This window comes from Mytilus californianus, unplaced genomic scaffold (assembly GCF_021869535.1).
Source record: "Mytilus californianus isolate M0D057914Y unplaced genomic scaffold, xbMytCali1.0.p SCAF_20, whole genome shotgun sequence".
Classification (NCBI taxonomy): domain Eukaryota; kingdom Metazoa; phylum Mollusca; class Bivalvia; order Mytilida; family Mytilidae; genus Mytilus; species Mytilus californianus.
In genome coordinates this window covers 2419987-2445772 of record NW_026262669.1, presented here as the reverse complement: position 1 = coordinate 2445772, position 25786 = coordinate 2419987, and the positions used below count along the sequence as shown (strand labels likewise).

General features: G+C 32.1%; 1 long non-coding RNA gene across 2 annotated transcripts; it reads right to left on the bottom strand.

Annotated features, from left to right (window-relative positions):
- Nucleotides 1-16098: 16098 nt before the first annotated feature.
- Nucleotides 16099-23279, bottom strand: LOC127731698 (uncharacterized). 2 transcript variants are annotated; one of them, XR_007995691.1, is made up of 4 exons: nucleotides 23239-23279; nucleotides 16643-16918; nucleotides 16528-16606; nucleotides 16099-16157 (listed from the first exon to the last, which is right to left on the bottom strand). It is a non-coding gene; the product is annotated as an uncharacterized LOC127731698 (long non-coding RNA). The 2 variants fall into 2 exon arrangements; XR_007995692.1 differs by having other exon boundaries at nucleotides 16528-16570.
- Between the last annotated feature and the right edge of the window lie 2507 nt (nucleotides 23280-25786).

Here is a 25786-nt window from a genome sequence, read left to right as displayed (position 1 = left end):
GTTGTATTAGCATTGGAACATGTAGACTATTTGGCCCTGCCTTCTCGGTGATGGTCTATTGACTTTGAAACTTTTGCTTGGTTTCCATGTTTTAGTTTGTAATTAGGTCAGTTAATGGGGAACCACTAGTGGTAGGGCTATGATATTTGGTATGCAGTTGTATAAGCATTCAATTTTGCATATCTCATTTCCATGGAAATATTTGGCTACGCCCCTTTAGTCATGGTCTATTGACTTTAAACATTAAGCTTAGTTTACATGTATTAGCTTGTGATTTGTTCAGTTCAAGAGGAACCATTAAGGGTAGGCCTATGTTAATTGGTATTCACATGTATAAGCATTGGAACATCTCATTTCCTCGGAGAATATTTGGCCCCGTCCCCTCAGTCATGGTCTATTGACTTTGAAACGTTTGCTTAGTTTACAGGTATAAGGTTGTGATTAGATCAGTTTAAGATGAACTGGTAATGTTCAGTCAATGATATTTGGTATGCATCTTCACCACTTAGTCTTTATAAAAGTTTGAATGTGACAACAGAAGATTACTGCCATATCTCATAAAAATGGTGCCGATTCACTCTAAGAAGTAATTGTTTTTGTGAATATGGCATCAAGAAAACTGTGGTAGATAGGTATCTCAATGGCAGTAATCTTCTGTTGTCACATTCAAACTTTTATAAAGACTAAGTGGTGAAGATAAAACTGTGGTTCTGTTTCCAAAAGTTTAGGAGAAACTGCAATTGAACAAAATTAAAATAAGAAGATGTAGTATGATTGTTAAGGAGACAGCTATCCACCGTAGACCAAAACGACGTACACGTTAACAGCAATAGGGCACTGCATCGCCTTCAAGAATGAACAAAACCCACCTGCATTGTATGGTTTGGCCAATAGTAAGGGCTTAATCATTTGTAGGATTTGTTACCATAAAATTATGTATGACTGAATAGTAAACAATTGTATATACTAATGTATTAGTGTGGCAGCTTTTACTTTTGCCCTTTTCATAGGCTTGCATGAGGTCAAACCACAAATGAAAGTCATCAAAACCAATTATAAAAAAATTTACAAATCTGCCAAAAGTTAACAAAAAAAGTATGCACTTTACACATTTTGGCGAAAAGCTGTGCTTCAGGTGTAATACCACCAAATCATAGTACGTCACATCCGGTTGCATACGAAAATAGGTCGAAAAAAAATATTTCCTTGAATTTGACAGTTGTAGGTAATTGATCCTACATTTCATTGCAGTAAAACATTTCTGAGTCATAAACATATATCTTGGGTATTTCAAAGCACCATTATTTCTTTATTTGGGGTTTCTATAGAATATTTTGGAAACTTGAGGTTACATGGTTACTAAAGCTTGTACACGGGTTAAAAAAGGGGAAAAATTTGATTGGTTAACTCCCAGTGATGGTTATTTTCTTATATGCAATGCAATGTTATGTGAAACGTTTTCTATAGTACTGGACAGGATAAATCTTTACTCATGCCAAGTAATTCTTTATTTGAAACAAAGATAAATTCTGCACAATTTTTTGAAAAGTGCAAATTTAACAAAGACTAATAGAGGAAAATCAATGGTGGTATTACACCTAATATGGGAAGCTGTACATGCACCTTTGACCTTGTGAGTACTCTCATGTGTTAAAATTTCTTGCTATTTAAGTGAAATATTACAAATAATGAAATATTCTGAGTGGATTGAGTCTCCAAAATACATTTTATGAGAAAATTTCCTTGAAATAGGACTTTACCATGAATATTAGTTGACAGAACAAGCCATATTTAGAGTTTTGGGGAGCTTTTTCTCCTAATTCCTTATATTCTGCTACACTAGAAAATTTTCCTAAGAAATACTTTTATAAATATATAGTTTTAAGTAAATGAAATTATTTTTAAAGCAGTAACAACAAATTATTCACCAAAAGAGAAGTTTGTTTATGTCCCTCTCTGGAACGCGGCGTAAATTTAAGTTTTACGTAAGGACTTATTGAAACCTCCTTGGAGACAGTTAATTTTTATACGGATAGTTCATTCAGCTTGAATACTTCAATTAATCATTTATAATAACATTTCTATCATAAATGAGTGAAAGTTACCCCAAAATGTTTATTTATTGGCCTAAAAAGTAGAAATTTTGAGGAAATGAGAGGTATGAATGGACCAAAAGAGACCTTATAAGGAAGACAAAGAGGTCCATTAGTAGTATTTATCATCCTAAAGTCATCTGTTGTACCATATTCAACTGTTTGTAGGCAGATGAGATAAATATTTGATCATTTATTGGTCCACACTATATTTTATCATGATGCGGCTTGGTTTGGATTTTCGAAGAAATTTTGCTCGAATCGCTGTAGAATTCGTCTTACATTATACTAGATTTTTCTCAAACTATTGAACTGATTATGACAAAACTTTTCAGGAATGCTTGAAATAACCAGTATTACAAAGGAAAAAAGCCACATTCAGTTTATTTAACAAAAAAGTCTTCTTTAGGTGTAATACCACCAAATCATAGTACGTCACATCCAATATTTCTAAATAAGCAGTATTCTCTTGCTTACCATGACAAGACCTTTTCGATGCAACTAAAAATTTGTTCCTTCAGATCATTCCCTTCAGTGGGACGCTCATAAAGTAAATCAATAAATATCTCAAAAATGATACAGATCTTCACCCTTAACCATTCATGGTCTTAATTATCTTGATAAGACTAGTTTATTCCCTCGATGACATGTCCCGCTCCCTTCATACCATATATTGTTAAAGATCTTGAAAACTATTCACATCCTAAATTCTATACTAAGTATATTCTTAATTGCCAATACAACACTGTTTAAGGGCAACATATATATATTTTTTTTTTTCGCTGGGGGCCATACACCTCCCATTCATTTTGTGATTTATATCAAAAACAAAGTAGAGTCTCATGTCGAAACCATATATGTTCTGAACTGCCATCTACCATGACCATAGATCCTGTCCATGGTAAGGGGAGGGGAACATTTCAGCTAATTTGCCCAAGAGCAACTTTAGTTAAAGGATTGACACAATTGAGTTCATTTATTAACCAGTTTCTACCACATCAATAGAAATGTTGATATTCACATTGTGGACTGTTATACATTAGTTCAATTACTAATTAATATGAATTATGCACAATGAGGAGGAATGTTGAAGGTGTAATACCACCATTGATTTTCCTCTATTAGTCTTTGTTAAATTTGCACTTTTCAAAAAAGTGTGCAGAATTTATCTTTGTTTCAAATAAAGAAATACTTGGCATGAGTAAAGATTTATCCTGTCCAGTACTATTGAAAAAATTTCACATAACATTTCATTGCATATAAGAAAATAACCATCACTGGAAGTTAGCCAATCAAATTTTTCCCCTTTTTTAACCCGTGTACAAGCTTTAGTAACCATGTAACCTCAAGTTTCCAAAATATTATATAGAAACCCCAAATAAAGAAATAATGGTGCTTTGAAATACCCAAGATATATGTTTATGACTCAGAAATATTTTACTGCAATGAAATGTAGGATCAATTACCAACAACTGTCAAATTCAAGGAAATATTTTTTTTCGACCTATTTTCGTATGCAACCGGATGTGACGTACTATGATTTGGTGGTATTACACCTAAAGAAGACTTTTTTGTTAAATAAACTGAATGTGGCTTTTTTCCTTTGTAATACTGGTTATTTCAAGCATTCCTGAAAAGTTTTGTCATAATCAGTTCAATAGTTTGAGAAAAATCTAGTATAATGTAAGACGAATTCTACAGCGATTCGAGCAAAATTTCTTCGAAAATCCAAACCAAGCCGCATCATGATAAAATATAGTGTGGACCAATAAATGATCAAATATTTATCTCATCTGCCTACAAACAGTTGAATATGGTACAACAGATGACTTTAGGATGATAAATACTACTAATGGACCTCTTTGTCTTCCTTATAAGGTCTCTTTTGGTCCATTCATACCTCTCATTTCCTCAAAATTTCTACTTTTTAGGCCAATAAATAAACATTTTGGGGTAACTTTCACTCATTTATGATAGAAATGTTATTATAAATGATTAATTGAAGTATTCAAGCTGAATGAACTATCCGTATAAAAGTTAACTGTCTCCAAGGAGGTTTCAATAAGTCCTTACGTAAAACTTAAATTTACGCCGCGTTCCAGAGAGGGACATAAACAAACTTCTCTTTTGGTGAATAATTTGTTGTTACTGCTTTAAAAATAATTTCATTTACTTAAAACTATATATTTATAAAAGTATTTCTTAGGAAAATTTTCTAGTGTAGCAGAATATAAGAAATTAGGAGAAAAAGCTCCCCAAAACTCTAAATATGGCTTGTTCTGTCAACTTATATTCATGGTAAAGTCCTATTTCAAGGAAATTTTCTCATAAAATGTATTTTGGAGACTCAATCCACTCAGAATATTTCATTATTTGTAATATTTCACTTAAATAGCAAGAAATTTTAACACATGAGAGTACTCACAAGGTCAAAGGTGCATGTACAGCTTCCCATATTAGGTGTAATACCACCATTGATTTTCCTCTATTAGTCTTTGTTAAATTTGCACTTTTCAAAAAATTGTGCAGAATTTATCTTTGTTTCAAATAAAGAATTACTTGGCATGAGTAAAGATTTATCCTGTCCAGTACTATAGAAAACGTTTCACATAACATTGCATTGCATATAAGAAAATAACCATCACTGGGAGTTAACCAATCAAATTTTTCCCCTTTTTTAACCCGTGTACAAGCTTTAGTAACCATGTAACCTCAAGTTTCCAAAATATTCTATAGAAACCCCAAATAAAGAAATAATGGTGCTTTGAAATACCCAAGATATATGTTTATGACTCAGAAATGTTTTACTGCAATGAAATGTAGGATCAATTACCTACAACTGTCAAATTCAAGGAAATATTTTTTTTCGACCTATTTTCGTATGCAACCGGATGTGACGTACTATGATTTGGTGGTATTACACCTGAAGCACAGCTTTTCGCCAAAATGTGTAAAGTGCATACTTTTTTGGTTAACTTTTGGCAGATTAGTTAATTGTTTTATAATTGGTTTTGATGACTTTCATTTGTGGTTGAAATTATTGCCCAGTCCTTTGACCTCATGCAAGCCTATGGAAAGGGCAAAAGTAAAAGCTGCCACACTAATACATTAGTGTATACAATTGTTTACTATTCAGTCATACATACTTTTATGGTAACAAATCCTACAAATGATAAAGCCCTTTCTATTGGCCAAACCATACAATGCAGATGGGTTTTGTTCATTATTGAAGGCGGTGCAGTGACCTATTGCTGTTAACTTCTACGTCATTTTGGTCTACGGTGGATAGCTGTCTCCTTATCATTCATACTACATCTTCTTATTTTTATTTTGTTCAATTGCAGTTTCTCCTTAACTTTTGGAAACAGAACCACATTTTTATCTTCACCACTTAGTCTTTATAAAAGTTTGAATGTGACAACAGAAGATTACTGCCAATGAGATACCTATCTACCACAGTTCTCTTGATGTCATATTCACAAAAACAATGACTTCTTAGAATGAATCAGCACCATTTTTATGAGTAATCTTCTGTTGTCACATTCAAACTTTTATAAAGACTAAGTGGTGAAGATGCATATCAAATATCATTGACTGAACATTACCAGTTCATTTTAAACTGATCTAATCACAACCTTATACATGTAAACTAAGCAAAAGTTTCAAAGTCAATAGACCATGACTGAGAGAACAGGGCAAAATATTCTCCATGGAAATGAGCTGTGATAATGCTTATACATCTGAATACCAATTAACATAGGCCTACCCTTAATGGTAACCCTTGAACTGACCTAATCACAAGCTAATGCATGTAAACTAAGATTAATGTTTAAAGTCAATAGACCATGACTAAGGGGGCGTAGCCAAATAATTTCCATGGAAATGAGATATGCAAAATTGAATGCTTATACAACTGCATACCAAATATCATAGCCCTACCACTAGTGGTTCCCCATTAACTGACCTAATCACAAACTTAAACATGTAAATTTCTGTGTTGTGTTAATAGAAAAAGAATGCACAAATATTAAAGGAAATGATCATTAAAATGTACTTATTACTGTATATATATAACAAAAACTACTGTTACACATAAAGATCACACAAAGGGACTGATGGTATTCTTGCAAAATATTCTTCTTTACTTTTTTTATTCAAGCGTATACAATTAAACATTATCTTTGATGGAAATTTTTATGGTTTTGTTATTACTGTAGAATTGTAAATATAAAAGGATGTGTCCGTGAGAGATACATATACATGTATGTCTCTTTGAAAAATTGACCAACTACAATGTACATACAAGTTTACATTTGAATGCTCGCATATTCTTTTAAGTCTTTATGTTTGATCAAGGGTAGTCGAAAACTTTACAGATTTAAATGTAGATTTTTCAAAAGGTGATTTACAGTTTTCTTTTTTTTTCCATTAAAAAGTACCTGTACTTGTATTCATATTTAGATAGTTCATAACAATCCATTGGTTTTGTTTTATTATTAGATATACAATTAATGTAATGTAAAGTAAATAAAACTATTGTTTAATATATAATTTATATAATTATATGCACTGTCTTCTATTTTATAACCTATAACCAAATGTTTTAAGTTATTTTTATGTTTATCAATACAAAACTTTTGTAAAAGAGAACTTATTTTTTTTCCAGAACTCCTTGAAAAAACTACAGTCCGTGTAATTATGAAGAAAAGTGTCTGTCATTTAACTAGTAAGACATAGATTTGTTCGATTTATTTTCCAGAAATACAAATGAGTACCTACTTGAAGGATATAATGCAATAACTTCCATCTAGCCATTTTAAGTTTATCATATTCTAATTAGTTGAAAATAAATTCTTATGTGTGTTTTATATTATAAATTTTTTTTATTTTGAACTCTTTTATCCATTTAGAAAACCCAATGGAAAGTCTTTATCAAAATCATTAAACTGCTATACATATTGATGTTTTTATATTGAGTACTTCATATGTTTTGTCCCTAGTTTAAAAAAACTTTACCCCAACTCTGGACGGTAGTTTTAATTGAGTCTTATGTCTGACATATTTATTTCCACTGTTTTTGGTATGCTATTTTTTATCTGCATTATTTCGGCAATCCGAATTTTATTTTCATTTGACACAACATAATAATGTATACATTATGTTATATTGTCCTTAAACTAGTGATGTATCACTTGTCATTTTAGACAAACATCTAATATAATTGATATTTCCTTTCTCTATTGGTACTGTACACGTGTACCTAACAACACAATTATTTTCATTTACCTGTGTTTAAAGTTATTGCAAATGGATGGTATTTTTGTTCGAGCATATTGTTTTTCTTTTATTGTTTAACATTTCTTACCTATATAACATGTTACTTTTATTATTCTTCCATTAGTTTATTTATTTTGTATTCTAAATTATTTATTTTGTAAAAATATTTCCTTTCTCTATTGGTACTGTACACGTATACCTAACAACACAATTATTTTCATTTACCTGTGTTTAAAGTTATTGCAAATGGATGGTATTTTTGTTCGAGCATATTGTTTTTCTTTAATTGTTTAACATTTCTTACCGATATAATATGTTACTTTTATTATTCTTCCCTTAGTTTATTTATTTTGTATTTACATTGTGTCATAGGTCAAATTTATTTGTTCAGTGTATGTTCAATGGTGTTAATATGTCCTTTGATTGAGTTAAGCTATTTCAGTTGATATTTTATAGTGTGTCTTTCTATGTTGTGATGTTACACTATTGTTTCAGAAAAAGGGTGAAGGTTTGGTACCATTAAAACGTTTAAACCCGCTGCATTTGTTTGCACCTATCCTAAGTCAGCAATCTGATGTTCAGTAGTTGTCGTTTGTTGATGTGGTTCATAAGTGTTTCTCGTTTTTTATATAGATTAGACCGTTGGTTTTTCCGTTTGAATGGTTTTACACTAGTAATTTTTTGGGGCCCTTTATAGCTTACTGTTCGGTGTGAGCCAAGGCTCTGTGTTGAAGACCGTACTGTGACCTATAATGGTTTACTTTTATAAATTTTGATTTGGAGGGAGAGTTGTCTCATTGGCACTCATACCACATCTTCTTATATCTATATAACAAATAATCTAGTTTACTGAAATATAAATGAACATCTTTAAAAATACATTGATGCAACATACAATATCTTCAAATATATATGCTAAACAGACTGATAAATACATGTTGATTCATACCAGTACAAAAACAATTCGATTAGTAGAGTTGAACAACTAGCATTAATTGTGATACCACCTTTCTATTGGGATATCAATCTTCGTAACTAAGCAGACCTTTTCATTTCAATACAAATATCAAAAGATTTGATATGACTGCAACATTTTTAAGACTAAGATGGTAGATATGGCGGTAAATTTACAGAATTACTAATAACCAACAGCTGGTTCAATATACATCACCATCATCAAAATATTTCTGACGCCTATTTATATTACAGAAAAAAATGTGATAATGTTTTCAGAAATAAATGTTTAGTTAAACATCTCGACGATCTGCCTAAAAATGTTCTTGTTTCATTGATTGTGAAGTTAATTTATCTATAATAAAGACTGGACACGTTTATTGTCCTTTTTTTATAATACCAAAGTTGAGAAAGACGGATTTGTAATGTTCTATAATCTTCTTTTTGTAAATGATATTGGTTTAAATGTGAAACTCCAATCTTTGATGTGAATTATGAAGTCTTAAGTGAGAAATTCCAAATAATTATTATTTGCATATACCATAAATACTGTAGAGGCATTGTATTTTTGACCGATAACATATTTACTGTGGAGAGACGATACAAAATCACAATCTCAGATTTCTTAAAATTCGTAAATTTCTTTAACGTCTTTGATTTTAAATGCGCGTTTCAATGTATGACCGAGCGGTCAAATTCAATTTAGACTTATTTATATTTTTTTCGTTTTGGGCTTGTATTATATTTGCCTTCGGGTTTATATGATCCGTTTATCCTATTTCGACTCTTTAAAATTCAAGAGTCTATCCTAAATTGAGGTAAATTATATGGCCTTCCAAATACCGTTTCGATTCCTAACATCATAAAGAGACATTAATTGTCGAAATCCGGATATGGTGTACAAATTTTTGCACCTCATGTTTGCGGTATACCATCTTTTCCGCAAGTTTATTGTTTTCTGTGTGGTATTAAATTAATAAATTAAACAAAGATCCATTTTGTTACATCTTGTGATCCGTTTATTTGGCTATCGCCAATGGCAGTCAGCAGGGTTGTCCGTTGTCCGTTGTTCGACCTGTTAGTCAAATGCGATTTGTTTAAATATACTCTTTTGGAAAATGTTGTTTGTGCTATATATATATATATGAATTAGGTCAATGGTATTTACTGCGTCCACCTCCTCCAACAGCACCCAACTAAAGTTCGACTAAAGTATCCACCAAAACCTAAACAAAGGACGATTAGTTCATCCAAAGTTATCACTAGCCTGTCAACCCGCGTCTGACGTTCAAAATGTCAATCCTAATATATATGATAAATTAGCACTGAACTAGTGAGTTCGAACCATGTTAGCGGCAATGTGCGTTTGACTCCGATCTAAATTGACTAGGATTGACAATATGCCTGTCAAAGAACCATGGTTTTATCTAAGGATTTCAGCTTCTTCCACCAATAAAAACTGGTATCAATGACATAGCCAATAGTGCAGAAATGGGTGTTTAGCATAAAATAGAATTCAATCGATCGAATTAGAATTAAAAGGTGTCATTTATAAACGTTTATCAACTTCAAACAAATTAGTTATACTTGAGTATCTTATAAATCGAAGCAGATATGACACAACTACAACAAGCAGATCTATCTATTTATCTTTGGCACACATTGTAGGAGATTAAATGGTCGTGAATAGTTTATTTCTCGATTTGTACGTACACTGCATGCTAGCCTTTCGAAAATGCCTATTTTTTTCAGCGGTAAGATCTGTTGTTCACTTAAACCTCCAAAACTAACAAAAGATAGTTAGTAACCCACGAAAAATAATGAACTCACAGAAGAATCAAACCATACATTTCTGTGCAGATAATGATTTGTTTTACAATTGTACAACCGTCAATAAATGGTTGTGTCTTCACATTTTTATTTGTATATTTAAAACTAAGGAAACAAAATAACACTTCCTTAGATGGAGCATGATGTTTTTGTGAATTTATATCATTTCCCATTTGTATTCTTATTTTCATGTAACCTTAACAAATATACACTTATAAAGTATCTCATTATCCAATGAATCTATTCTTCATATGATATCATTGATTAGTAGAGGTCTAAGGTACACCGATCAAACACTTAGCTATGAAAAGAAAACAACTTTTAGTAAGCTTCATTTGTGTCCCTTGCAAAACTAAAAACCAAATTCATCTTAAGTCAACTTTGTTTAAGGGAATTAACTGCCTTATGGTGTTAATGATTTCTTAATTCATGGCTAGGTATGTACCAAAACGATCATAATTTATTGTAACCTTCTGATCTGTTGTTCGAATTTGCATGTTTGTTAGTGTTAACGCCACATTCGTCTACATTGGCTATACCGGGGGAAGGGGGGGATTAATTTTTCAATTGATTGATAAAGTCCGAATAACAGGAGAAAACCTCGTGTCCAGAAAGGAAAGGTTGCTACTCGAAACAATCATGTCATAAGTCGAACGCTATTGTTCTTGCGGGTTTGAACTCACTGCCGAAAAGTTGACACAAAAGGTTTTTGTTAATTCACTACATGTGCATGTACAAGTTGGCCAAAGATAACACGGAAATGACTGTTTGTTTTAAAATATCACTTATTCAATACATTTACTATTTATTATGACAAAAGACTAAATAAAGGCATTTTGGATGACATCCAAATGTGACTCAATGTAAAATGCAATCCATATCAACCCATAATTTATCAAGCAATGTTTTATTAACAATTGTTTGAGATTTTAAGTGGTTTTCTTTCATCTCTATGTATATAAAAATATGATATAAAAATGCAATGTATGTAAATTTGTTTTCATTTGTTAGAAGTTTTTTTTTTTTCGAAATAATGTGAAAGAATAATGATACTTGACTAAAGGTTTTCATATAAATCAAGTCTCTGCCAAAAAATGAACCTTTTTTTTTCCTTTTTGTTTCACATTTCTGTTCCTAAATTCAAAAGTGAAAAAAAAATCAAATAATTACCACCAATAAAAATATCTAAAACATACATAATTTTCATGTATAGCATTATACATTGTAAAGTAATTTTAAGTCGTTCAGTATACATATACAGTTGCTTTCGTGTAAATGAGTGATTTCATCACGCATGTAAATAACCTACTCGACTGTGAGTTCTGCCTTATAAATATAAAAAAAAGAAAAAGAACAAATAACTTACGTAAGTACCTGTGTTGAGCGATGTCCATACCTTAAATACAACACAGTACGCCGAATTGCATTAACGTCTACAACAAGTGGGCTATCAAACAATTAAATACATTAATTATTAACTTTGATTTATAAAATTTGATGAATTACAAAGTATCAATAGATATAAGAAAATGTGGTATGAGTGCCAATGAGACAACTCTCCATTTGTCAAACAATTATAGGTCAAAGTACGGTCTTTAACACTGAGCCTTGGCTCACACCGAACAACAAGCTATAAAGGGCCCAAAAAATTACTAGTGCAAAACCATTCAAACGGGACAACCAACGGCCTAATCTATATAAAAAACGAGAATCGAGAAACACTTATGAACCACATCAACAAACGACAACTACTGAACATCAGATTCCTGACTTAGGAAAGGTGCAGCGAGTTTAAACGTTTTAATGGAAGCTTTGTCTTGTAGTTTTTTATAAAAAAAAATGCACAAACACCATTTGGGTCAATATGCACAATTTGTTTCATGAAGGCGAAAATGGAAGCGTTTTCTTCATTGTCTCTGTCCGTATCGCAAATATTTACATATGTAGTTATTTTATCGGGGAACGAAGTGAGGTAACATTTTTCATAATCTGGTATACCCCGAAAAGCCCTTTGTGATGCCGGTTTGCGAGTTTATAAAATACCTATATTTACCCCAAAAAAAATCCTTTGGAAATTTATTTTTTCTCACATTAAATAACTTAATAGTTTTTTATGTCTTTGTTTCACAGTCTTTTGCTCGTCAAAACTTACACTAAACATTATTGAGCAAGGATTTTGTTAAAGAACGTCTTGTCATTTTTACCAAAACGTTCATCGAAAAATACCAAGACCTAAAAGATAGATATTCACTGTCTACTTTACAAATGATATACACTTGTATTGAGTTAGAGATTATATACGCTGAAGTTGTGTTCCTTCTCATTTACTTACCAGTTTTCCTTAATGTGTCTTCGTTCTATTAATTTCTATTGGAATCAGTATTTATGCGTCCCACTATTGGGTTAATATTTTACTTTGGGCTTTCCTTGTTCAGTTTGGTCCTGAAGTCCGATTCGGATGCAGGATGTTTTTTTTATTTATTTTTCCCTTGAATTTAAATTTTACTTAAAAGAAAGGCAGGCGAAAGATATCAAAGGGATATTCAAACTCATCAAAAATAAACTGACAATGCCATGGTTAAAAAGAAAAAAGGCTAACAGACACACAATAGTACACAAAACACAACAAAGTAAACTAACGACTGAGTAACACGAACCCCACCAAAACTGGTGATGATTTCAAGTGCTCCGGAAGGGTAAGCAGATCCTGCTCTGCATGTAGCACCCGTTGGTAATGGTTACTTTAACATGAAAGTGTAAACTATATACGGTACATGTATGTACTACCACCTTCAAACAACTTTCTATCTGCGTCTGTGTCAATATACTTTGACCTACAAGTCTTTTTTTGTTGGCGCCATTGCTACATTTATTTGTATGTTTGTTTGAATTTTTTTGTAGTTGTATATTTACACAGGTTTTGGCTGCTGGTTCCTAATTAATGTCAAATTATCTTATTATGTCTGCTAAAGTTGCTAACCAAATTTTGTCAATATAACAGAGCTACAAACAACTACCTTACAGAAACAAAATCAAAAAAACAAAAATACCGAACTCCTAGGAGAGTTTCAAAACGAGAAGTCCTTTACAAAATGGCAAAATCAAAAGCTCAAGCACATCAAACAAATGGAAAACAACTGTCATATTACCGACTTCATACTGGCATTTCCTATGTAGAAAATAGTGGATTATACAAAGGGTTGTAGCTAGCTAAACCTCTCACTTGTATGACAGTCGCATATATTTCCATTATATTGACAACAAAGTGTAAGCAATACTAGACATAATAGGCAAACATGTCAAAAATTGGGGCACAGCAGTCAGCATTGTGTGATAATCTTAATCACTATAATATAAAAACAATCTTGCATATAGACACTCAAATAGCACAATAGCACAACGGAATGACGTATAAATACCTAGCTACGCCAAAAGAATATTACCAAAAATGAACTAAACAGTAAATGTTGAAAAAGTGCAAGGACAAATAAAAAGAACACTATAACACGTAATTAAGATGATAAAACCTAAACTTCAATACCATTAAGCATTATTTTGAAAGTTGATACGGAATATTTATCCACAAGGTTTTGGTATCTTCCAATGAACTTTTTTAGAAAAAAGGACTAGAAATAAAGGTAACAGTAGTTTACCGCTATTGTAAATTCATAAATCGATTGAAAAAAAAACAAATTCGGGTTACATACTAAAACTAAGGGAAACACATCAAATATAAGAGGAGAACAACGACACAACAGAAACACAACACTAAAATGCAGCACACACATAAGCGAACTATAATATAACAATGGCCATTTTCCTGACGTGGTACAGGACATTTTGAGAAAAAATGGTGGGGGGGGGGGGGGGGGGGGTTGAACCTGGTTTTGTGGCTAGCCAAACCTCCCGCTTTTATGGCAATGTTAAATATAACATTAAAATGACAAGATTACATGACAAGACTACAATACAAATAAATGGGAAAACATACAGGACAGAGACACACACAGATAATAGTTATCAAAAGGTACCAGGCTTATAATTTAAAACACCAGAAGCGCGTTTCGTCTACATCAGTGACCCATCAGTGACGCTTAGATAAAAAAAATTCGAAAGCCAAAACAAGTACAACGTTGAAGAGCATTGAGGACCAAAAGTTCCAAAAAGTTGTGCCAAATACGGCTAAGGTTATATGCCTGGGATAAGAAAATCCGTAGTATTTAGAATAATTCATACTTTGCAAACAGTAAATTCATAAAAATGACTATATAATAGATATACATGTTAACACCGAAGTGTTGACTAACTACAGAATAAAAACGAATGTTAAAACAACTTATATCAGCACATAAAGAAGGCACAGCCGAACAACGTATTGTATTTTAGCCGAAGAGATCGACGCACAATGTAACGTCACATATACATTTTTATAAATTTCAAAAAAATAGGACATAATTCAAGATAAGTTTGTAATACTGATATAACATGTATTAATAACAATGAAAATTACAATACTAATTAATATACAATTGTGATAGTAATTAGATAATTAATTGTATTATCAAGCTATGTCGGTATTTTTTCTAAATCAAACTGTAAACCAAATACATCGTTTAAATTTAGTTGACCCTAACTGAAATCTTATAAATGAACTGGGTGATTAATTATCTTTACTGTAACACACGAATTAAACAGAAAAAAATTAGATTTACCAACTACAAACGATAAGACATTTGACAAAATCCGATGAGAATAACAAATATAACATCAAAACTAAATACATGGATTTTGAATAGAAAAATACCGTAACACGTCTTATAGCAATGCGAATTCACACTCAGCAAAACAGTTACAATCGGGAATAAGTCACGTTCGGTACTTGAAAGATTAGACGACGTAATGGAAAACCACAATTTAACACGTGCTAAAAATGTCCTTTCTTAGTTTGGACAAAGACACATCGTATCAATCAAACAATTTGTGATGGTGTCAATAAAATTTACGGAGTGTCATTTTTAATCTGTCCTCCTCATAACTTTGTTGGAGCAGTTTCTGCGTTAGGAGAACACTCCTGTATATGAAGTCCGTATAGTGTGAACACGCACGAGCATAACGTATCAACTGGGATATGTAAACACTATACGAAGGGGCAGCGGGTATGTTACTGCTGAGAAACGGGAAATTGATAATTGGGAAGTTGAAATCATCCCGTTTATTATAGATTTTCGTGTGAAGTCGTCCATCTGTGTCAATATTGAGGAAAAGATCATGTTATGAAGCAGTCCTTCTAGTATCGGTAGTAGCCTTAATTTCAAGTTCACTGGGATATATGAGATGTAAGTATTGACTGAAATATGGGTTATTCAATGATAGGACATCATCAATATTTCTGAAAGTAAAATTAAAGAATTTCGCAAGTTTTTTTTTTTTTTTTTTGTCTTTTAGAAGGTTCTGAATGAATTCTGCTTCATACGAGTACAAAAACAAATCGACCAGTAGGGGTGCACAATTAATGCCCATTGTTCATCAACTTTCTACTCAGAAAATGGTAACGTTTTATAAAGCCTGAGTAGTAGCTGCAAGCTATTGAATATTCACGTTGGAAATGTAGACCCCACATGCAGGTGAAGTTTGTATATTGCTGCTAAGGTGTGGGAATTTGCAATTTCAAAATTTAAATCGCCTCGTTTGTCAAAGATTTTGGTGAGTGAGAGAAATAGCTAACAATACAAACCGGTTAAACCAACCATCCAAATTATCAGAAAAAAAGTGACCACTGTTGACTGTTAAGGAAAGTATACGGTATTGTTCAAAAATGGTTAAAATTTTGATGGATACAAAGCTATCGAAAAATGAACGATCAACGAAATTAAAAAGAAATAGAACACCCTCAATTGGTGAACAAACAAGACACTCATGATGCAAGAGAAGCTTTAAAAATGGGTATATGCAAAATACATTTTATTTAAGAAAATGCATTATACTGTAATCTTTGATTGTATCCTACAAAAGAGAAGAAAAATTTACTAATGTTTCAACATGTATGTAAATGTGTTGTTTACTTTTACATTAACATTTTTATATATGTTGGTAAGTAACGGAGTTAAGAATTTTGATCGCCATTTTCTATATTGTTGTGCTCAAGGCGTAAGGTGCTAAAATTAAATAAAAAAAAACAAATTAATGTAAGAAAACATTCAACTCAGTGCTTAAGAAAGACAAACAGACAAACTCGTCTAATCTTAAGTTTACCTGAGAAAGATGCTGATTAAATTTCTATGCAATTGAATCTTTACCCTGCACATTTGCAAACAATAAATATATACGAATTTTGGAGAGAAAAAAATATCAGTACAATTAGAATTATACATACCTTTTATTTTAATATGACTTTTTTCCTCCGCCTATTCCACCGCCTAATCCTCCGCCTAAGCCACCGCCTATTCCACCACCTACTCCTCCGCCTATTCCACCACCTACTCCACCACCTACTCCACCACCTACTCCTCCCCCTAAGCCACCGCCTATTACACCACCGATTCCACCACCGATTCCACCACCGATTCCACCACTTAGTCCCCCAGCTAGTCCACCACCGAGTCCACCACCATATCCGTAGTTTCGGTTTGTTACCCACCATGGATACCACTGACAACAGGTATTCCAATTATATGGATACATTGGTGCTTGTCTGCAATTTCTGTCCAAAGTAAGCTCCGATTTACGGCAATAACCGGGGCGGCAGGTACACCACGAACGACCAGCTGTAATGTAACATAAAAAATAGTATTTTACATTGATGAAAAGCCTTTTAACGTTTATAGTAGGATGTATTATGGCGTCGAGTTGAAAGATGTAATGTATAATGAAGAAAGTATTATATATTTATTGTAACTTAGACGTATTTTGTTTTTTAACATATCACATTTAACTTTATTTCTTATTGTGGTAAACTAAGTTGTGGTTGTTTGACCATTTACAATTAGACTAATCTTAAATAGTTTCTCTAATTCATAAGACAAATGTGCCAAATAGTTTTATTCAAAACTCTATTTAAGAGAGTGTCTGCCATAAAATCATGCAAAATCCTCAATATTGTCCAAATGGCATGTCGGAACTGTTGAAATATTCTGAAAATCAAAAAAATGCTAGTGAAAAATGTGCATGGTTTCAACTGAATAAATTCTGATTTTTTACATTTTTACTGGTCATTTAAACTTATATTTGCTAAAAATGACCTGGATATACAAAAATAAACCATGTCAGGAAAGATTAGAATCAAACGATTATTCGGAAAGGGGGGAGGGTATTAAAGAAGGCCTTGTAGGCCAAAATGAATTTTGAAGGAAGTTTGAGTCCATCAATCTTCTTAAGTGGCACTTGTTTTTTCATGAAATAGGCATCAGTGAATGAACACACCGCTATTGTGAAAAATATCAAAAACATCCAATTTTGGCAAATTATTGCAAAATGTTGAAATTTGCATCTAACTTTCTAATATTTTTGATAGATTTCTGAAATATTTAAATGCTAATTAGATCTCATTTAACCTAAGCTATGACCTGATATAAGACCCGTACGTCATAAAATTACTGCATGACACACTGTACATACATAATGTAATTATTTTATGTATTATTGCCAAAAAATCACTGGATTAGGAAATAAACCAGTCACAGGTGTTGTGAAAACATAATTTTACCATAAGTAGTCTGTCCTAGAACGGAAGAACAAGAAATACGACTTATCATATTTACTGGTATTTCTTGTGGAAATTAACCAAATTTTGACAAAAACAATCCCACAATACCCATTTCACAGTGAAATAAGAACACACATATACATTTGATAAGACTGCAGTGTGCTCTCCGAGAGTCGGCAAGGCCTACAGACTATTTGGAGACAAGATAGGCCCTCAACATAGAAACAGGTAAAAATACACCCTCTCTCCATACACATTTACATAGATAGATTCCTGAGGACGATTTGATTTTTTTTTTTTTGGGGGGAAAGGGGGGATGTGGTTTGAGCTTGGAAGTATTTTGAATAAAATACTAATTTTTGGGGTAAATTATTTATTTTAGTCATAGGCTGATTTAAATTGAATGTTTTCATGCCAGGGGAAATGAGATAAAATCTGAAGCAAAGCAATTATTTATTTTATCAAACCTTCTGCAACAAATAATTTATTTTCAACAAATGTACATGTATGGAAAAAATGTTCTTTTAAATATTTTCCACCCGCTCCCCCCTGAAAATCTAACAGCCTTCCCTTAAACTTCTATATGAAAAAGACTGTTATTTTGTGTGGGTATGTCCGACCATTTTTGTATTTCTTAGAGGATGAAATTCATTTCGTCTATTAAACGAGCCTTCATACCTTACATTTTTATGTAATTTCATTACAGAACGGTCGAGAAAAGGCTATTTTAAAAATGTACTGCATAATCATGATAATTGACAGTACATGTTTTCACTCTTTTCTAGGACGATTCCGATACCTGACAATATTTCTGTATATTAAAGAAATCCCACACCTTTAACTTTCTTGAAGAGTATTCTCTGTTCTATTTTTTTTCTAATTAATACAATCATTTCATATGCATATGAAACTGTATTGTGACGACTCTTTCCCATAAAACAAATCTGCCAATGTTTGGTCACACATCAATCGAGTGTTTCGTTTAGTAAATTACAAAAACAAAAACCTCAGAATATCATACAGTTTGTAATATATAAAATTATTGGTTAAAATAAAATCTTTGAAATCAATGGCCCCCTCAGACAACAATTCACCATTGGCTCATAAACATGTTTCTCCTTTGAGTCAATATGCATTGTGTTAGTGGACCAACTTGTTGATGATTTTTGTCTTTGACTATTGTCAGGTCTAGGTCAGTACATATACTGTGACATTGGCTAGAAACAATTTATTAGCACACGTTCATGAATTTGATATGGGTTATCAAATATCTGTATATTTTTATAAATGATCACATAAAACTATGACGATTTGCCTTGGAAGCATAGAGCCATTTTCGCAAGCAATAACATGTCAAAGAGTACTTTATTATAGAATCGTCAAACAAAACAGTTTTTCCAACCAATAAAAAAAAAAAACACTCTTAAAAAAAGTAGAAAAATTAAAATTCCTCACGGGGCATGAACTCATATTTCATTAGAAATATATTCAGAAAGGGAAAGCTTGTTGTGCTCCACTAGTTGTAATCCCTTTTTTTAGATCGGTAAAATCAGTCTGTTTGAGACGACAATATGTCCTTGGACATTTTTGAGAAGAACTTTTCATTGAGCTAGAACACTATTATTCTAACATTTTGTCAATAGTTGAGTACGTTGTGCTTAATCAATTCCATGGAGTATGATGATATTGTTTTGGTTTTTATGTAGGTACAATTTGTCGAGAAGAACTTTGTCCTATCGGCTTCCTTTATTTACTCTTAGAAGCAAAGACAAATTAGATGGAGGATATAATGAATCAGCAGGAACTTTATATTTTGCAAAAACAAATGTAATAGCCGACACTGATGATAATTCAGATGATGATGAACCATTATTTGCTTGTCCTGAAGGAAATTGCATAAAGGCTTGAACAAAAGCCTCACTTCTTTGAATATCATATACGCATAGACAAGCATGAATATGTCAATAAAGAAAATATTTATTACAAAGTCAAACTTTTCTGGGCTGAGACATGTGTAACTGATTTCATGAAGACAAAAGTTTTGCTACAATCATTGTTTACCACTAATTTGAATATTGCAGACGGATGGTCTTTTACGGTTTCTATTAGCCATTGAAACGTTTAAGCAGTAGGGATAATGAATTTTACTCAAGATATATAAGTAGAATCCTGTGCTACAGAAAAAAGACCAATTTGTTAGCTTGAAACTATTCAGAAACGATTATGGAACAAAAAAAAATAATTCTGATGAGTGGTTAACGCATCTCAAGTTTGGAGTATATTTGCCAAATTTGTCAAACTTAGATCTAAACATCAAGCAAAGTCGTCGTTAGTTAAAATTGAAAATTTGAATGTAGTTGATGATGAAAATATGCAAAACACCTTGATAGAATGTCAAGTGATGACATACCGGAACATGCTGTTTCTGCAGACTTGGCAACATATATTATTCTACAGATATCATAGACATTTCAACTTTACATTCATTCTTGTTGCAAAACAGTACAGTGTAATTACAAGCAAATGCCATCGTCATTGTATTAGTGTCTTACTTTCCAGTATTAATTGCCTTAATACATGTTTTGTGAATTAACATAAAATGAAAATGGTTATAACATGTAATTGTATGTACATACAAATCTTACAGTTAAAGTCTAAATAAAGTTAAACAGTGCGGAGGTGTTTAATCTAATTATGATCTTGCAGTGAGGTGTGAGCTTTGTGTACATGGTAAAAGCATCACTGTGACTTTTAGCTGAATAACAGCAACAAAAGCAATGTTAATTTGTTGGATTTTGATCAAAAAAACATAACAATTTTAGTGTCATGAATCTATACAATAAATCCTCCTTTTCAATTTAAATATAGTAATTGGTGGTTTGACAAATTTTCTCCACATGTCTTATTCCGTTGGAAAGATTCATATGAGTATCCAACCATATCCCCTCAGCGTTCTTCTTTTAACAAATCTTTGAACATGCCAGAAGGGATATTTCAACCTGTTATTCATGGCTGCCCTGAATCCATTTTACTCATTTGTAAAGAGACTTATTATACTCATGCTAGTGATAACTGGGAAACATATGATATTCATATTGTCGGTCTGTTTGTCTGTCTGTCCATCTGTTTGTTTGTAATATATCTACAACCCTTAAGTCCTTTCAAAGTACAGAATGGTTTGAAACCAAACTAATGATTTGATTTTTCATTTTTGGTGTATTAACGCCACTTTTAAGCACCGCTTTTGGGCTATTTCGTGGCGGCCAGTTTTTATTGGTGGAGGAAGCTCGAGTGCCCGGAGAAAACCACCGACCTTCGATAGGAAAACTGACAATGCTAGTCAATTAAGATTGGAGTCGAACTACTTAGACCACTCGGCCATCTGTTTGTTTGTAATATATCTACAACCCTTAAGTTCTCTCAAAGTACGGAATGGATTTAAACCAAACTAATGATATGTCTTGTTGTGAAATTGCATACCGTATGCTTGTTTTAACTCTTGAGGAATTATGGTGGAAACTTTGGACCAATAAGGAGAACATTAGTAGTTGTGAAGTGTAACAACTTGTGGTCTGCAACTCCTCTGCAACAACTATAGGGTTTAATATAAAACGTTTTATGATATACTAATTTAATATTTCAGTTGTGCCTCGTGTATTTATTTTCTACAAGGTGGGCCTCAAAGGGGGATTATTGATGTGTCCAAATAAGAGAAAAGTCATTAATATGGGATAAAACCTGCTAAACCAACATTTCTTTCAATGAAATAATCTTACATTGAGTACTCTGATCACTTGCCCATATTGGATTTTGTATATTTTGTAGATTCATGATTAGGTGATTAGGTGATTAGAGTTTAAGAAAAAAAAACAAATGTCATTCGAATATTTTTGCCACTTTAGAAAATATAGACTTTTAAAAATTAGCAAATTTCACCATTTTAGCAGTTTCGTAAAACTTCCGATATTTAGACCAGAATGAGTAAATATAGTTGATAAAATTTAATCTCAGTTATTAACATAGTTTGACAGTGAACATACATTATTCTTACCAATAAAGCAGTAACATTTTGAAAAACACTGGTATTTGTCAGCTTAAAACTGCTGAAAGTTTTAGCTTATGGCTAAATATAGATGGCGTTCAATTAAGAGACTACCATTGAATATTTAAAAAAATGCACAGATAATAGATGCTATGAAGGCATCATGTATGCAAAACTTTATGTCAATATGATAACATTGCATTTGGAGCCTGTTGCATGGTTTTCTGGCAGACTGGCTCTTAAAACAAGAAGAACTCACTCTTGTGATCAATAACATTAAAAAGATACATTAATTCTAAACGATTAGTAAAATTACCTAGTATATTCATTCCCCAAACGCCCAGATATATTTAATGGAATTGGATCTGTTTATAAGAAATTGAAAAATCCAACAAAATAACAAATCGCATTCTATATGAAATGTTTTAAATTTTGAAAAAAAATACAATTGAATTGATTAGGATGTGAAATTTTTTTTTGTTGAAATCTTAATGCAATTTTACTTCTAGTTGAGACCAATATATTACCAATCATATTGATATAAAAATAAGTAGATATTGTATGTTTGCCAATGAGGAAATTATCCAAAAAGTTAAATAACAAAAATACCGAACTCCAAGGAAACTTCAAAACGGAAAGTCCCTTATCAAATGCCAAACAAAGTTCAAATGAAGTGGGTATAAGTAATTATATACAACCGTTAGGCCTTCAATTATGAGAACAACCCATACCGTAAAGTCGGCTTTTAATTATCCCTACGTGGAAAACAGGAAACAATTCAATAGAAAAAAAAACTAGTTCATAACAAAACAGTCAAAATTGGGTAAAGCTGATTGTTCGACATCCTTTACACAATGCATAACACCTTTTAAACGTAAACTTTGAAAAAAATCCTATTAACATCAAAAACCGAAAACGACACTTAATAAATGTGATGCGTTCGAGTCACTTTTCTATCTTTTTCCTTTATCAAGGAACACATATCTAGGAATATTTAAAAGCCAAAGATGTATACAATTCCGCCTATACCACCGCCGTAGCCACTACTATAACCACCATATCCGTAGACAGTTCCAACAACGGCTACCAACAGTACAGTTAAAATTCCCATGGTGACTTACTTTGGATTTATTCAACCTGCTACAATAAGCCTTTGAACAGCTTTATTTATACCATCATTATTACAAACCAAAACAATTGAAGAGATATGTCACCAAAAAGGAAATATCAAAATACATCTAAAGTCAACTTTACTTGAAGGAGTTAGTTATTTAATAAATGTCTTTTTGATCGGCAACACACCCAATCTTTTGAAGAGTCCAATACTATCATGTACTTACGTCCTCTGATAAAACCTCCATATCCTCCTCCACCTCCGATATTACCACCGATAATGCCTCCTCCTCCGCCGCCTCCGCTTACAATAATGGCTCTTCCTCCTCCACCTCCTCCACCTCCGATATTACCACCAACTATGCCTCCTCCCCTTCCGCCACCGCCTCCACCTACAGCAATGCCTGCACCTCCTCCGCCACCACCTGAAGCAACGACCCCTCCTCCAATTCCGCCTATACCACCGCCGTAGCCACTACTATAACCACCATATCCGTAGACAGTTCCAACAACGGCTACCAACAGTACAGTTAAAATTCCCATGGTTACTTACTTTGGATTTATTCAACCTGCTACAATAAGCCTTTGAACAGCTTTATTTATACCATCATTATTTTCAAAAACATGATCATGCACAGTAAAAAAAGCATTGATAAATGATGAATAATTGTGTACTTTTATTTGTTTTTGTGGTTTTAAATTCGATGATTAAGGCAAACATATGACAGAGTAGTAACTTTTTGCTGAAGCCAAAATATGCATTTCAATAGAATAACAGACAAGTAAACCATAAAGAAAAGGACAAACAAATGATACCCAAAGTACTCGCTGACTATTTTCCAGGGCTTTCTTACGTTTACTGTTTAGCTATATTTGAAAAATTGTATTCAAAAATTATTGTTGTAAACAAATGGTAAAATGCTACTTATTTTTAATGTAAGATGAATCGGAATGTTGGTTTAATTTGTTTACAGTTACAACATTATTAAGTTTTAATAACATAACTATTAATAACTTTTGTATTCCACGAACATGGACGTTCCGATTGATATATTTAAATGCATTATGTCCAATCATATGTTGTAGTTTAGTTTGGATGTTTACAATTATTCTCTTTGTTTGGTTGTATGATTAGTTGTTCGGGTTAACAAAGAATATAGAAATAAGATAAGGACAAGCATTAATTAAAGATTTGACATGCATTGTTTAAAACAGTCTATAAGAACCAGATCAGAATTACATTTTGTCGATGGGTCATTATGTTTGAATTATCATAATCTCACCAGAAGAGAACTGATGTTATTTCCATCATAGCTTATATTGCAAGTCAGGAATATGACAGTTGTTGTCCATTCGTTTGATGTGTTTGTGCTTTTGATTTTGCCATTTGATTAGGGACTTTCCGTTTGAATTTTCCTCGGAGTTCAGTTTTTTTTGTGATTTAACTTTTTTTTTCCATATTGTCAATCCCCTTCTAAGTATTGAGTTTGTTTCCTATTGCTTTAAATCGATCACTACTGATACTTTTAGAATAGACTTGACTTGTTCATCGAATTAAAACCTGACTAAGGATATTAAGTAGTTTTGACTTTTATATTTGATAAATCTAAGAAAGTCATTTTTTTTTATGATTGTAACTCCATATTAAACATACACAACAAGATACAATACATAACACTATATAAGGCTGTTTCTTATATCAGATACGTCTTCGTTTTCAAATCATATAAGGAGGAGTGTGTATTTACTACCATTTATCTGTAAGGACCATACTATTTGAATAGGAGGTTGGAAATGCATGTACTTAGGCTTCGGTCATACTTTGTCAAATTACTCGTCTCATCATAAAACATTACTGGAAGAAAAAAAAATGGAAACACTTTGTGTCTTACCATGGTTACGGGAACCATTCAATTTTGTTCTGTTTTAGGCCTGTTTTAAGGGAAAAAAGAACATTTTCCAGTCTAAAAAAAAAACATATATTGAAGGAAATGTATTCCCATGCATGCATTACTACATTGGTAAAGTATCTCATCCATTCAAGTTTAACACATCTGCAAGAAAAAAAATAGAACGAACATGTGCTAATTTAGAAAATCTACAATTTGACTTGATATTGTGTTTTCTAAGTAGGTATACCATGAATAAATTCTGAACAAAAAATAAAAATAAGCGGGGTCTCTATGGATGACCAATTTAAAATCATACTAAAAATACCATGAATCAGTATCTGGTCAAATTGAGCCAATACAACCAAGATCTTTTTTTTTTTTTTTTTTTTTACAATTGCTCATACAAAGGATCAGTTGTAATATGTAACGCTGTGTGGTATTCAAGTTATGAAAAAAAATCAGAATGAAAGAACTACCTTTATGTTTGTATGCATAACAACAATTTGTTACCATAGTAACATATATTTTCGTGTAATCAAGTAATCGTTATGAAGGAAAAGTACAACAATACATAAATAAATCTATGAATGAAATTTCTTTTTTTATTGATAGATAATATTTAGACAAAATGCATATTTCGATACTGAATAACATTTATGTAAAATATATCATAGAAATAGTATATCTCCATAGCAGCAATACAAACATAAACTTTAAAATTCTTGTATCTCTTGATATTTCCCTTCATTAGATTCTCTCTAATCGTGTCTTTTAACAGAACTTGACAAACAGGTGACTCTCAAGGGGTAAAATAAACTGCTTACTTTTCTGACGAATCTGAGTTCAAACACATGATGATGGGATATCGTTTCTGATTTACATT